Here is a 12829-nt window from a genome sequence, read left to right as displayed (position 1 = left end):
GGCTGTTACTTTCTCTCTCTCCCTCTCTCTCTCTCTCTCTCTCTCCCTGTCTCATAGACACGCAATTGCTCCTGCTCTCATAGGTGGCCTGCCAATACCCCTTTGTCCCTGAAAACCTCTTATCAACTTCAGATCTCAGGCGTAGGAAATGATACTTTCGTCATGCTGCATATAACCTACTCCCTGCATTGTGAAAAGACAGATTGCCTTTTACCTTCACTTGGAGAAAAAAAAAAAGAAGGAAGAGAGAAAGAAAAAGGAAGATGGCTGGATTTCTTCAAGGAAAGGGTGAGAGGTGGAAAAGCTAAATTGTTAAAAAAAATAAAAAATAAAAAGCTCAAGGGAGAGGTGTTCAATGGACTTCCTCCCAGGAAACTCTAGAGGAAGATGAAGTGATCATAACACAATTCCAGATGAGGGACGGTCTCCGGAACGCAGGGCTAACGGGTCCTACAGAACCCTGGGTGGAAACTTCAGGACATGGCAATGAATTTTGTGCCTTCTAATTTCCTGAAAGGAATCACTTTGCAGTTGTCCTTTCTGACAATGCCAGCTAGATCCAGCTAATATGACTGCCAGATAGAAGAGCAAAGGCCTTTCTTCCCTGTGTCTGACAACATCATTTTTTGAAGTTTTGGAAGCTGTCATTTCCACACAGGCAAAGGGGAGGGCTCTAGATCCTGGCTATGGGAGGGGAGAGATTTTTGGTATAAAGCTCTGAAATGGCATTTTTCTTCTAGAAGGTGACTTTTTTTTTCTGGTTAATAATGTAATGCTTCTGGGGCAATGATAACTCAAATTATCCCCAGACATTTTCTGACACTACTGCTGGTGTTGACAGGATTTGAGGTGGGTGACCTGCCTCTCTTCACTACACCCCATAAGCCCCATTGAACTTGCCTTGCTCTGTACTCTCCCTATCTTTAGTCTTGAGTCTGTGACATCCATTTAGTACTTAATTTTACACCTCCTGAAACCTTCCGTGTTAGGCAGAACGCCTTCAAAAATATAGAAACCCAACTCAACGTACCTTAAGAAAAGAGAATTTATGGACTCAGAACAGAAAAGTCTAGGCATCAGTGGCTGTCAGGCGTATCTAGAGGTCTGGGCTCAAGTGCTGTGTCCAGACTCCATCTCTCCCAATGTCTCACCTCTGCGCTCCTCTGGTTTTACTTAATTGAGTCAGTCTCTTGCCATGTGTTAGCAAGACAGCACCAGCAGAGAGATTCTATTTCCAAAGAGTTCCCAAAATAGAGCTGATTAGCATTTATTGGATTTTTAATATGTACCAGGCATGATCGTGAGCACTTTACACTTATCTTATTTAAGCTGGCTCACAGTCCTATGGGTAGACATTATTTCTCTAGGGTAAGTCAGTAAAGCTCTTTGAAGAGGTGACATTTGAGTTGAGACTAAAGATGAGTAGGATGTTACCATTTCCAAAGGCTAGAAGGAGAGGAAGGGAAAACAGTTCTTTATTCAAAATAGTTAATGAATTAATTAAAAATACATGTTGAGCATATTGTATGCTGGGCACTATTCTAGGTGCAGGAGACATAGCAGGGAAGAAAACAAAGTCCGTGAACTCCTGGCACTTATATTCAAGTGGAAGACAGGGCAAGAAGCAGATAGCCAAATAAGTATGTGTTAGATAGTAATAAGTACAATGTTGGAAAATGAAGCATAATTAAGCGATGAAGATAGGGAGTGCTTGGGAGGTTGGTGTTATTTGGTATAAGGTGATTGGAGAAGTTCTCTCAGAAGGAAGTGTTTGAGCAAAGACATAAAGGAGGTGAGAGAGCGAACCATGAAACTATCCTGGGAAGAGTGTTCTAAGCAGAGGACAGCCAGTGCAAAGGTCCTAAGGTGGGACATGATGGTGTGTTTCAGAAACACACCTATGGAAACAAATGAGCAAGAGGGATAGTGGTCGAAGATGCAGTGGGAGATGCAGTGGGGCCAGAGGATACATGGTCCTAGAGGCCACTCTAACATCTTCAGCTTTCATTTTTAATGAGATGAAAAACCAATGGAAGATTTGAGCAGGTGGGCTGTAGACTTGACTTGACTTAAAAAAAAATACAATATTGCTTTGCCTGCTGTTTTGTGAATTTACTATAGAAGAACAGGGGATGGAACTAGGGAGATAATTTGGAGGCAAGAGCAATAATCCAGGCAAGAGAATTTGGTGGCTTAATTCATGGTGGTGCAGTAAAGTTGGTGAGAAGTGATTGGCTCTTGAATGTATTCTGAAGGTAAAGCCTGCTGGATTTGCCAATATGGGATGTGAAAGAAAGAGAGAGAAGTCAAGGACAGCTCTAAGGATTTGACCTGAAGAAATGGAAGGAAGATTATTGTCATTTACTGAAGCGGAGAAGGCTGTGGGAAGATCAGGTTTGAGAGGGAAGATCAAAAAAATATCAAATATCCAGTTTTGAGATGCCCCTATTAGACATGTAGTGATTGGTCTGCCTGCCTGCCCTCTAGTTGTGGATTTCTAGTAGATGAAACTAGTCAGCGCTTTCTTATTGTCTCTGACTCCAGCACATGGGAGAATCTGACATACAGCAGGAACTTAAATTTTGCCCAGCAGTCAAATGAATGGTGGGAGATAAGATTAGAAAGGAAAGTTGGCCCCAGAACATGAAAGGCCCTTATGAGTGGGAAATGAAGAGTCGCTGAGGGTTTTCCCCAGGGAAGTAATATCGTCAGTGCTTCAATTTAGTAAGATTGACCTTATCGGTGTCTCATCCTACCTCTAGCCCATTTAGGAGGCTGACACCACCTACCCATTGAAAATCTGCTCTCCCAGATCTTCCTCTTATTCTGGAATTTTCTATCGTTCCCACATACAGGGGCCTGACCACAAACTTGTGGCTCATAATCCTGGTGTTTGGACTGGGATTTCTCTGAATTTGAATGCTGACTTCCTTTATTGGGTACATTTATTCCCCCAGTGCTATGGAGTCCAGCCCTTCTACTGGCCACCTCTCCAGGCTACTGGTAGACCTGTGGGGGGATCTAGATAGCAGCATGTACAGATAGACTGGGGAGAAGGAGGATGGAGGAAGGGGAGGGATGGCTGCAGAAGTCACAAGACCATGGACTGTGTAGGGGGCAGTGGGACTGACAAGAACAAAATACAGATTCCCTCATAAAAGGAAGGAAAGCAGGTATACTTACATTGATTTTTCTCCATTTAAGTGTTACACATGGTCATAAACTTTTATTACCTCATGCTAAATTTTGTACTGAACATTATTTGAGCTGATTTTCCATGAACTCTAAACCCTTTATGATTTTTCTTCACACCAACTTTTTTCCCAGTTGGATTCTCACAGATAATTTTTCACAGTCAGCTCTTTTTCATTTATTCTGTATGATGTTATCTTGAATAATAACTAGCTATGTGGACTCAAGGAAAATACATTTTGAAGATAATATTTCATAATTGTTTTTAGCTTTGTAAAAAAAAACTCCCCAAATCTATAATTTTGTTCAGCATTACAAGTAATTTAAAGGCAGTAATTAAAATGACCTAGAAGATAGATTACTTCACATTTTTCTCAATACAATATTCATTCATTTGTCATCTATTTCAATTTGTGTCCTTGTAATTATTTTTACCCTCATCCTTTCGATTTTTCCTCACCTCTTGGCAGCTATAACAATCAACACAAACATCTGGTGAAGGTGGAAACAGTGGGCAGCAGGTCTCAAGAAATCCACACAATGTTGATATTGCTTTAGATATAGGTTAGATCAGAGTTCCCAAATCCTGCTGAGCAGGATTCCATGAGGCACTTAAAAAAGCCATGGATGCTGGGCTCCACCGTCACAGGTCCTGATTCAGTCTGGGGTAGGCCTGGGAATCTGTATTTTAACATCCCCCATGTAAATATTCTGCATACCTATGTGTGAGAGCCACAAAGCTAGACTTTTCTTTTGAATCAGACCTTGCTTGGAATTTAAGTATGGGTTTCTCCCTGCTGTCCGTAAGTAGAATATCCCTATGAAAGCTTCCTAAACAAAATGTCATAAAGCAAAGAAGCAACAGCATTCATTTATATGGAAAAATTTTTGAGCATTCCCAGACCCCAAAAATAACCTCTCAGGCTTTTCTGATACACATCCTGCTAACAAATACACAAAATAAATTGTGATAAAGCAAAGATACTCACAGACATAGTTCACAGCTCTGGTGGCTTGACGCTAAGATGCTGAGTGTGGTTCTGGGGAGGGAGCTCCGTGGGGACCCTCTCGCTGCTCCCGGGTTCTCACGCCTTGCTATTTTCGCCTTTTATCATAAAAACAAAAGTCCTCTTCGGGTTTCTTCTGGTTAGTGAAAACAGGTACTATTGTAGGTCTTTCATAAAAGCAAAGTGGTGTGATGTGAACTTCCATAAAGTGGGGGATACCTCTATAGTAGTTCCCTAATCCCCTGTCTGCTGCTTCGTTTTGGGGGTTTCAGTTCCCGAGGTCTGGAAGCAGAGGATCCTCCTTCTGACCAATCAGCAGAAGGTCAATCGTAGGCTAACTCTATGGCATGACACCTACGTCATTCACCTCAAAGAGCCTGCGGCTTATCATCTCCCATCATCACAAGAAGGGTGAGCACAGAACAGTAAGATATTTTGAAAGAGAGACCATATTCATATAACTCTTATCACAGTGTAATGTTATAATTGTTCTGTTTTTTAGTAGTTATTGTTAATCTTTTACTGTGCCTTATTTATAAATTAAACTTTCTCATAGGGATATAGGAAAACCATAGCATGTCTAGGGTTTGGTACTATCCATGGTTTCAGGCATCCACTGGGGATCGTAGAATGTATCTCCACAGATAAGAGGGGACTATTGTATTTCATTTCTTCTGTCCCCACTGCTGATACTGTTGTCATTATCTGGCCCATCACTTTAACTGTAGGTTTAACTGTGTGTGTGTGTGTGTGTGTGTGTGTGCATGTATATTTCTAGGACCAATCCTGGCCTAAATAGAAGAGACTTAGGTATTGGTGATTTTAAGTATGTTAACAACTGGTAGATGGTGGTAGCCTGAAGTGAAAGCTGCAGTTCCAACACATGGCCTCGCAGAGATACATCCGGGGAGAGGCTGATGGGCAGCCACAACTTGGGGGAGGGGGATACAGATTGATTTCTACTGGGAGGCCAATGTTATCAATAGGGGCTCCATGTAGAGTCAGGTTAGCACTGGAGAGGGGCTGGTTGACTCTTGAACCAGGGGCTGTGGGAGAGGGGTCCAGGTGTTTGTAGGTGGTTGGAAGAGGGGGAAGAGGCATTGGTTGAGGGTGGGGGAGAATGGGGAGGTTGCAAAAAGTAGCTAATTATTGACAGGATGGTATTATTTCAATGTATTAATCATAGTATTGCAACAGAATATCTGGGATCTATATTTAGGCCTTTATCTGAGCTCCTTGGAGTTTAGTAATAAATCTCCCTTGTTACTATTCTGCTCCCAACTGTATGCCTCCATTCTGAAACCTTGGTTTTTGTGCTTAAATTCCATGATTTAGCTCCCCTATGATCGCGACGTACCTTGTTTTTTCTAGTTACAGTTGTTGATGCTGGAGCCAGCCGGACTCAGCTACACGGCTTCTGAACTACATAGGGCAGCAGGCACCCAAACTGCTAACAGGCTTTTCTGAACCTGACTTCCGTTCGGGTGCCTGCCAGCTCCTTTCCTGTGTCTGTACCCTGGCAGGCCTGCCACTCCAACTTTGGCCTCATCCCCTGCCGATAATGCGGCCTTGCCCAGCCAGATCCCAGGTTTCTAAGACTAGAGCAAATGAGCAAAGGAGCATTTCTCCTTTCCCTTAGAAAAAATTGAATTAAAGTTTTTTAAAACAGAATACAGTCTCGAGGCCAGGAGTCCAGAGAAGGTGCGTTATTCTGTCTTCAGCCAGAATATCATAGAAAAAATAAAGATCCTAACAGTAGATTGTCCAAATGGTCCATTTGTTTTCTTTCTTTCTCTTACTGTCACCAAAGGTGGCACCCCCTCAATTTAATTGGGAAAATTAATCTAAGGAAGATGTAATTATAGATGATGGTCATAGTTCATTTTAACAATTTAGGAAAAACAAACGAACAAAAACAAACAAAAAAACTGGTTCCCAAACAATAAGTGAATCATCAATGCAGATACACACACACACACACACACACACACAGACACACACACACAGGTTGGGATGCAAGTGGTAATATCCAAGCTGGCCCCACACAGAATTAAAAATAAGGTCGCTGGCAGAGATTATTAAGGTCAATGTTAAGATGGGACCCTTCCCCTCTTTACCTGGGAAACAGTGGACAGCCTATTTTTCTATTTGATAGTTGGTTTCTTTTACTTATTGATATGTAGGATCTCTTTTATATTAAGGAAGTTAACTCTTTGTGATTTGAATGGCAAATATTTTTTCTAGAGTTTGTCCCTCTTATTTTGCCTGTGCTGATTTCTGCCAACACCAATTTTGATTTTAATATTGTCTCTCTCTATATCTATGAGTATATTTTTATACCATGTTTTGTCATACATAGTGTCTGTAAAGCTAGTTTTAAACTCTCTTATTTCTTTAGTATGTTTATTGTTTTATGTTTTGCAGTTACATCTTTGAACCATCTGAAACATACTGTTATAAGTATGAAGAATAGATCCAACTTATTTATCTTGGGCAGATGGCTACTTAATTTTTCCAAATTCCTTCTACTTAATAATCCATCTTTTTTCTCCATGGAATTGAAAAGAAAATTAACACTCATATGTGCCAATACTATTTAAAGCTTTTTATAGATACTAATGTGTTTAGTGCTCATAACGTTATTTGTGGCACATACTATTATTATTCTCATTTTACAGAGGGGAAATCAAGGCAGAGAGAAGATAAGAACTTGTTCAAAGTTGCAAAGACATGGGTCCAGAATCCATGCTATTAGTCAATACACCATTCAGTTACCCATAACGTATTGTGTGATCCTCTTTAAAGCCCATGTCGTTTTATTGCTAAGATCCCCAGTAGCTTTCCATTATTCTTAGTGTAAAGGAAAGTGTCTTTACTGTGGCCTACAAAACTTGCCAGAACCTGGCCCCTGCCTATATTCCTAACCTTAATTTGAACTACTTGCCTCCTTATATTACGTTCCTGTCAAACAGATTTTACTTGGTTCTCTCTTGCCCCAGGTCTCTCGCACAAGCTCTTCCTCATCTCAGAATACTTTTCTCTCTTCTCTTGGTAAGCTTGCTTCTCCTCAGGGAGACACTCCTTGACCAATTTGACTCAAGGAGTTTGCTCCTTACTGTTCTGGTTTCAGCTCCTGGTGTGTGTCTTTCAAAGCACTTGTCATAATTTGTCATCGTTTTGTTTTGCTTCTTTGTATTTTGCCCAAACTCCTAAAAACATATGCTCCATGAATGCAGAGACCATATATGTCTTGTACCTTCTTGTATCCCTAACATTAAGCACAGTGGTGACATATGTACATACTCAATAAATATTGGTGAAATGGGGGAATGAAAACTGCTGCAGATGTTTGCCTTGCGTAGTAAGGGGGAAATGTAAAAGGAAACTCAACAGAAATACATAATATGATATTAAAAGTAAATTATCCATTTTTAACAACAGATATTTATGGACAGCCCACTATGGAACTAGCCTCTTCACCTCTGTGCCATTCTCGATCTGTCTTCCCCAGAGATTCTTTGACATGTTATTTTACTTAGTTGTTTTTGGGTATTTTTCTTCCTGGATCAAAAATGGAAGCTTGTGAAGCCAAGGCTAAACTACGGTGTCTTTGTGCCCCTTAACCCAGCATACTGAAAATGAAAATATTGTACAAGGGAAAAATACAAAACATTGTAACTCATGGTCCTGAGTGAAAGTAGTTTGTTTCTAAGCGAGGCTAGGGGACAAAGCAAAAATACATTAAAAGGAAAATGACATTCAATATATAAAAAGAACTCAAGACAACAGTATAGTCATGATCCTAGAGACTAACTAGTTACAGATATTGAATTGCTTGGAGGTTCAGCAGAGATCTCATCAGAGTGGGAAGTCAGAAAGAATTTCCATGGTAAAAGTAAGGTTTACATGTATTCTTGAAGGATGATAGGATTTGGATAATATCAACAGAATCCACCTTTGACTGCCACTAATAAGGTCTATTTTTGTAATGCATTGACTTTTTTCTAAAACGGAAACCACTTAAAAGTCTATAGATTTCAAACCTGAGTAGATAGCATTTTAATTGGTTGCATTATCAAATTAAGAAGTAAAATGAATAAAAAGCAAGCCATTTAATAAATGAATGCTTGAAATAACTGTGATTTATTACCCTCTGCTTATACAAGGATTGATCCATGGAATTTCACAAGACAAAAATGTATGATAACCATCGTTTGAGCTCAAGGGAATAAAGAAAGGAATTGCTTTCGGATTTGATTATTGCACCTCTTCAAACTTACTTTGAAAAGTCCAATTTTTAAGTCCAGTTGGGCTGTGAGAATTGAGTGATCTCTAAGAATGGAATCCTCTACAAACATAGAGGGCTTATGCCTTAGGATGCCGAGGACAAGTGGATCTCTGTGCTTATGTGGCTGAGAACATGCACACGGAAATTCTGCCTCTGCAAATGGAGAAGACGGAGTGAAACAATTTCTCTGCTAGATCTCTGCCAGATTTTCAAGAACCAAATCAGGTTACTAAAATTGTTCAACAAACTGAAAAGAAAAAAGGCATTACAATCTCAACTTTTCAATTTAGAAATTATATCTGAAATTGGCTAACTACCTTCAAAGACAAAAATGGATCGGCTCAAGGCAAGGATCTATTTTTCTAGATGAATATATGTTTGCAGGATGTATGTTGAAGGAATGTTCTGGATGAAAACAGTTTCCCAAAGCTGTGTTTGGGGAGTGATGTGATGTCATTCTGGGCTTGGGTTCAGGGTAAGCAGAGCCAACTTGAGTGGGCTATGTATGCAGTGGAGGGTAGACAGTTCTTTCCAATGCCCTTGCTCTGAAGTTATCTAGGGGCTTTTGTGACTGCTTTGGCCTTCCCTGTGCAGAGGCCATGTTTTTCAGCTCATACAGCTCCCTAGGCATTTTTTAATGGTCAAATAGTCTTCCAGCAAGGACTCATTTATCAGTTTCTGAGTTACGGCAAATTGCAAGAGAAAGGAAAACAACGTTCAGTAGGAAGAGTTACGGAACAGGTAAGGGGCTTATTTGCCAAGTCTAGACGAATAACTTGCTGAATTAAAAACATATATTCATGAAGAACATCTCAGAAATGTGCCACATCAAGACCTCAGTTTGTACCATGCCATGTTTTGATTTAGGAAACAGCCAATTTGACACGTCTGTGAAAAGCAAGAGTGTTGATTCCTTCACTCATGAAACCTACAGGAACTTCCAGAGCTCTCAAATCCCCAGGTAAACAAAAGAGTGTCTTATGTTATTTTCTCAGTTGGTGTCCGTTTAGAATAAAATTGAGCTATTTCCTCAATGGCTAAAAAACAGTCACTGAACATTATCCAAACAAGGAAGAACACGTAGTCTCTTCGACTTAAATCTATTAACATCTATATTTTCTTAAGAGGTTAGCTTATGTTTAGACCCATTCATCATTAAAACAAAACAAAACAAAAAACCTTAGGAAAATGAGACCAGTAAAGATTAGTTGCCCATTAACAACAACTTTACAGGGTTTTCAAATGAGTCACATAAATGAATAAGCTTCATGAATTAAATTTTAATGACATAAGTGTATTTGATTTTAAGTAAGCATTTCTTATTGTTCTGGGCAAGTATCCTAATTCCTGTTTCCTTTGGTTCTCTAAAGTTTTTTTTTCTCTCAATGTTGAAAATTTATTTTTAAAAACATGGTGTATTGTTTTGTCTCAGCATGTATATGCCTCGTGAGATGGGTTCCCATCAAGCGCTATTGGGGGCTGTTGTCTCAAATGATGTCAAATTAAGTGTAAAAACATCAGCTCAACTGGTTGTTTGTTATCTTGTAGGCAAAAATGCTATTAGGTGTTCTAATTTCTTTCTCTTTAATTTTTTTTTTAGATACTTGTGTAGATTGAGTCTGGTCTAGTCCAGAAAAAATAAGTACCTAGTCGGGTTGGAAATTATGGTCTTGTGTTTTGTCTCTGATTTTAAAGGATGTTGAGTCTTCACAATTAAACATCTTGACTGCTTAATTTATATTGAATGCATGAAAACCAAGGGCTGATAGTTACCGATGGTGGTGACTTCCATTTATTAAGCTCTCAGATACTTTATATATTTTTTTCATTACTCTTTACAAGTGGCTCTATGCAGAAAGATACCATCATCTCTATTTCGTGTATGAGGACCTTGCATCTTTGAAAGGGTTTAAGCAACATTCCCAGGGTGGTGTAGCCAGTGTTGAAAAACCCCAATCCCCCTGCCTCTAAGTCACAAGCTCTTGTCAGTACTTGGTATTTCTTGAACTTTGGGATTTCATGAACAAGTAGACCTTCAAAAAGCTAAAAAGAAACAAACAAAATCCTTGGGACTAAAATTAGGTTGACAATTTTTTATGTGTCCAAATAAACAGAAAACAAAAATAAAAAGAAACAATCATCACCTACTCTTAACACAATTTTGTAAAAGAAAAAGTGTTTAATTATATTTGTTATATTTTAAAATGTTCACATGTCACATTATTTCATATTACTTTGTGATTTGGGAAATCCAGAAGTTGTGAGTATTTCTGATTACATATCTGGAGGGGAAGCTTACTTTGAGCATGTGTGCAGCTAATGTATCCCAGGACATTTCAACCACAAAGAAGCAAGAAGGTCACATCTTAGAACAAAGAACAGTTCTTCCTGGGAAAGAACAGTTGGTAACTTTACACCAACATGCTTATATAAACACTAGTTGACCCTATCCTTCTCATTTTGTCAAAGACTGGTGAAAACTGCCATAGCCCAGTGCACACTTGAGGACAAGCAGTGGGGAATCATGTAGAACAAAACACTGCCTTCCTCACCTGCATTCTTGAGATAGGGAGACTGAAGCATGGCCCAGTATTGACTGCAGTCTCCCCTTCTGGTGTGCTGTGTAAGAAACGACTCCTCCCCATGTCTACTGGGCCAGCTGCAGCGTGGTAGTATCTTCCACAAAGTTTCCCTGTGTTATCAGAAAACACAGCCTTTCCCCGGTTGCCTAAGGCAATAGACTGAATTGGGTTTTCCTTTCCGCTTTATTGTTTTCAGATGTTTGCTAACTCTCAGCTCACCATTTTCTTTCACTGATAAATTTGAAGGAAATTACAGTCCCTGCACACAGAAGGCCAGAAGTGTCCCCTCAAGCCTCTAGATAACAAAAACGGACTGTTTCTTTCAACTCCTGGGTCAACAAACAATTGAAAAAGGGGTAGCTCCATCAGAACGAGCTGGAATGATAACTCCTTTGCTGGGAACAGCCAATGGTAAATACAATAAATCAGTTTCCAGAGCTCATATGAACCCCAGGAACAATTTTCCTCACTGTCATTAAATTCATTTAATGACCTTGTTACTTACATATTTGCAAATATAAAACCAAGGATGAATTCTTGATGCTTAGAGCTCTTTGAATTATAAAATTGAAACAAATTTACAAACTAAACAAGAATAAAGCTCTAAAACCAATAAAACTCAAATTAACAACATTAATTTGATGTGACAGACAAAGTTTTGTTGAAATTAAATTGCTACTCACAGTGTGAATACGTTCCGGATAGCCACGGTACAGGTTTTGGAATTTGGCATGCCTATGAGGTTGCACACAAGGAATGGTCCCAATTCTTCCCCCATCTCTCCATTTGCACTAGAGAAACTTTGTACCTTAACCTCATTTGCATTCATTTGGCATAAATACATATTTTATTTTTAAGTCTACCTCTGTCTTTTTCTCATTAGTCTATGTCAGTTAAAATACTAGTTGATGGCAAAGTGATCTTGAACATAAACCCAAAGAAATGAAGCTGCAGTTTCCAAAGACCTCAGTACAGGGGACATTTCCTTTTTTCAGGTTTTCTTGTTGCCTGGCCTTAGAAGGACTGGAAGAGACTTTCTACTTCATCATTGTACCCCTACTACTCAAAATAGTACTCAGGCTCTCAATGATATATACCAAATAAATGAACAAATGAGTATCAGCTCTGATAGAAGGAGGTAATGGTGTAATGCCAAATGGTATGAGACAGAACTAGGTGTGAACTTCTAAGTGTAGGTGAAGAAAAATAATTTTCCATGTACTCTTCTAAATTCTTGGCTGAGACCTTGTGATAAAAGACATATTAACAAGAGAAAAGCAGATAAAAGTTTTATTAACATATATACCTCATGTTTCCATGGGAGATAACCTCAGAAAAATGAGTAACTCCCTGAGGTGGCTTAGAGCTCTAGCTTCAACACCCATTTCAGCTAAAGACAAAATGAGACAAATCTTTAAATGAGCCCACTTTGTGTTATAAGTGTCTGTAGCAATATATTTTTCAGTATAATTTTGTCACTATATCAGTGTGTGATTGTGGTATAAGACAGAGAATCACAGAATAGTTAAGCCGGAACATTAGAGCTTACCTTCATTTCATGGATGTCTGTCAAGAGAATATACTCAACAGATTTCTTTTTGTGCACAAAGAAAGAAATGACTCAGTGGCACACCAGCAAAAATAATAAGTGCTATTTACAAATAATAGAAAATACATATGTTTTAGATGGATGTAGAACAATTTTTGCCTGCCTCCCTTTTGCTGGAGAGGACCTGTTCACCCTGGGCACTCCATCCCAG

At 39.2% G+C, this 12829-nt stretch overlaps 1 long non-coding RNA gene across 1 annotated transcript in view; it reads left to right on the top strand.

Moving 5' to 3' along the window:
* LOC130542140 (uncharacterized) overlaps positions 1-9556 on the top strand; it is a 44201-nt gene extending 34645 nt beyond the window's left edge. The window contains exon 3 of the long non-coding RNA XR_008956489.1: positions 8366-9556. This is a non-coding gene — a long non-coding RNA (uncharacterized LOC130542140). The remainder of the gene's footprint in view (positions 1-8365) is intronic.
* The last annotated feature ends 3273 nt before the right edge of the window (positions 9557-12829 follow it).

The sequence above is a fragment of the Ursus arctos genome, unplaced genomic scaffold (genome assembly GCF_023065955.2).
Source record: "Ursus arctos isolate Adak ecotype North America unplaced genomic scaffold, UrsArc2.0 scaffold_1, whole genome shotgun sequence".
In the NCBI taxonomy this organism is placed as follows: domain Eukaryota; kingdom Metazoa; phylum Chordata; class Mammalia; order Carnivora; family Ursidae; genus Ursus; species Ursus arctos.
The sequence above is the reverse complement of the archived record's forward strand: the minus strand, read 5'-3'. Positions and strand labels throughout refer to the sequence as shown.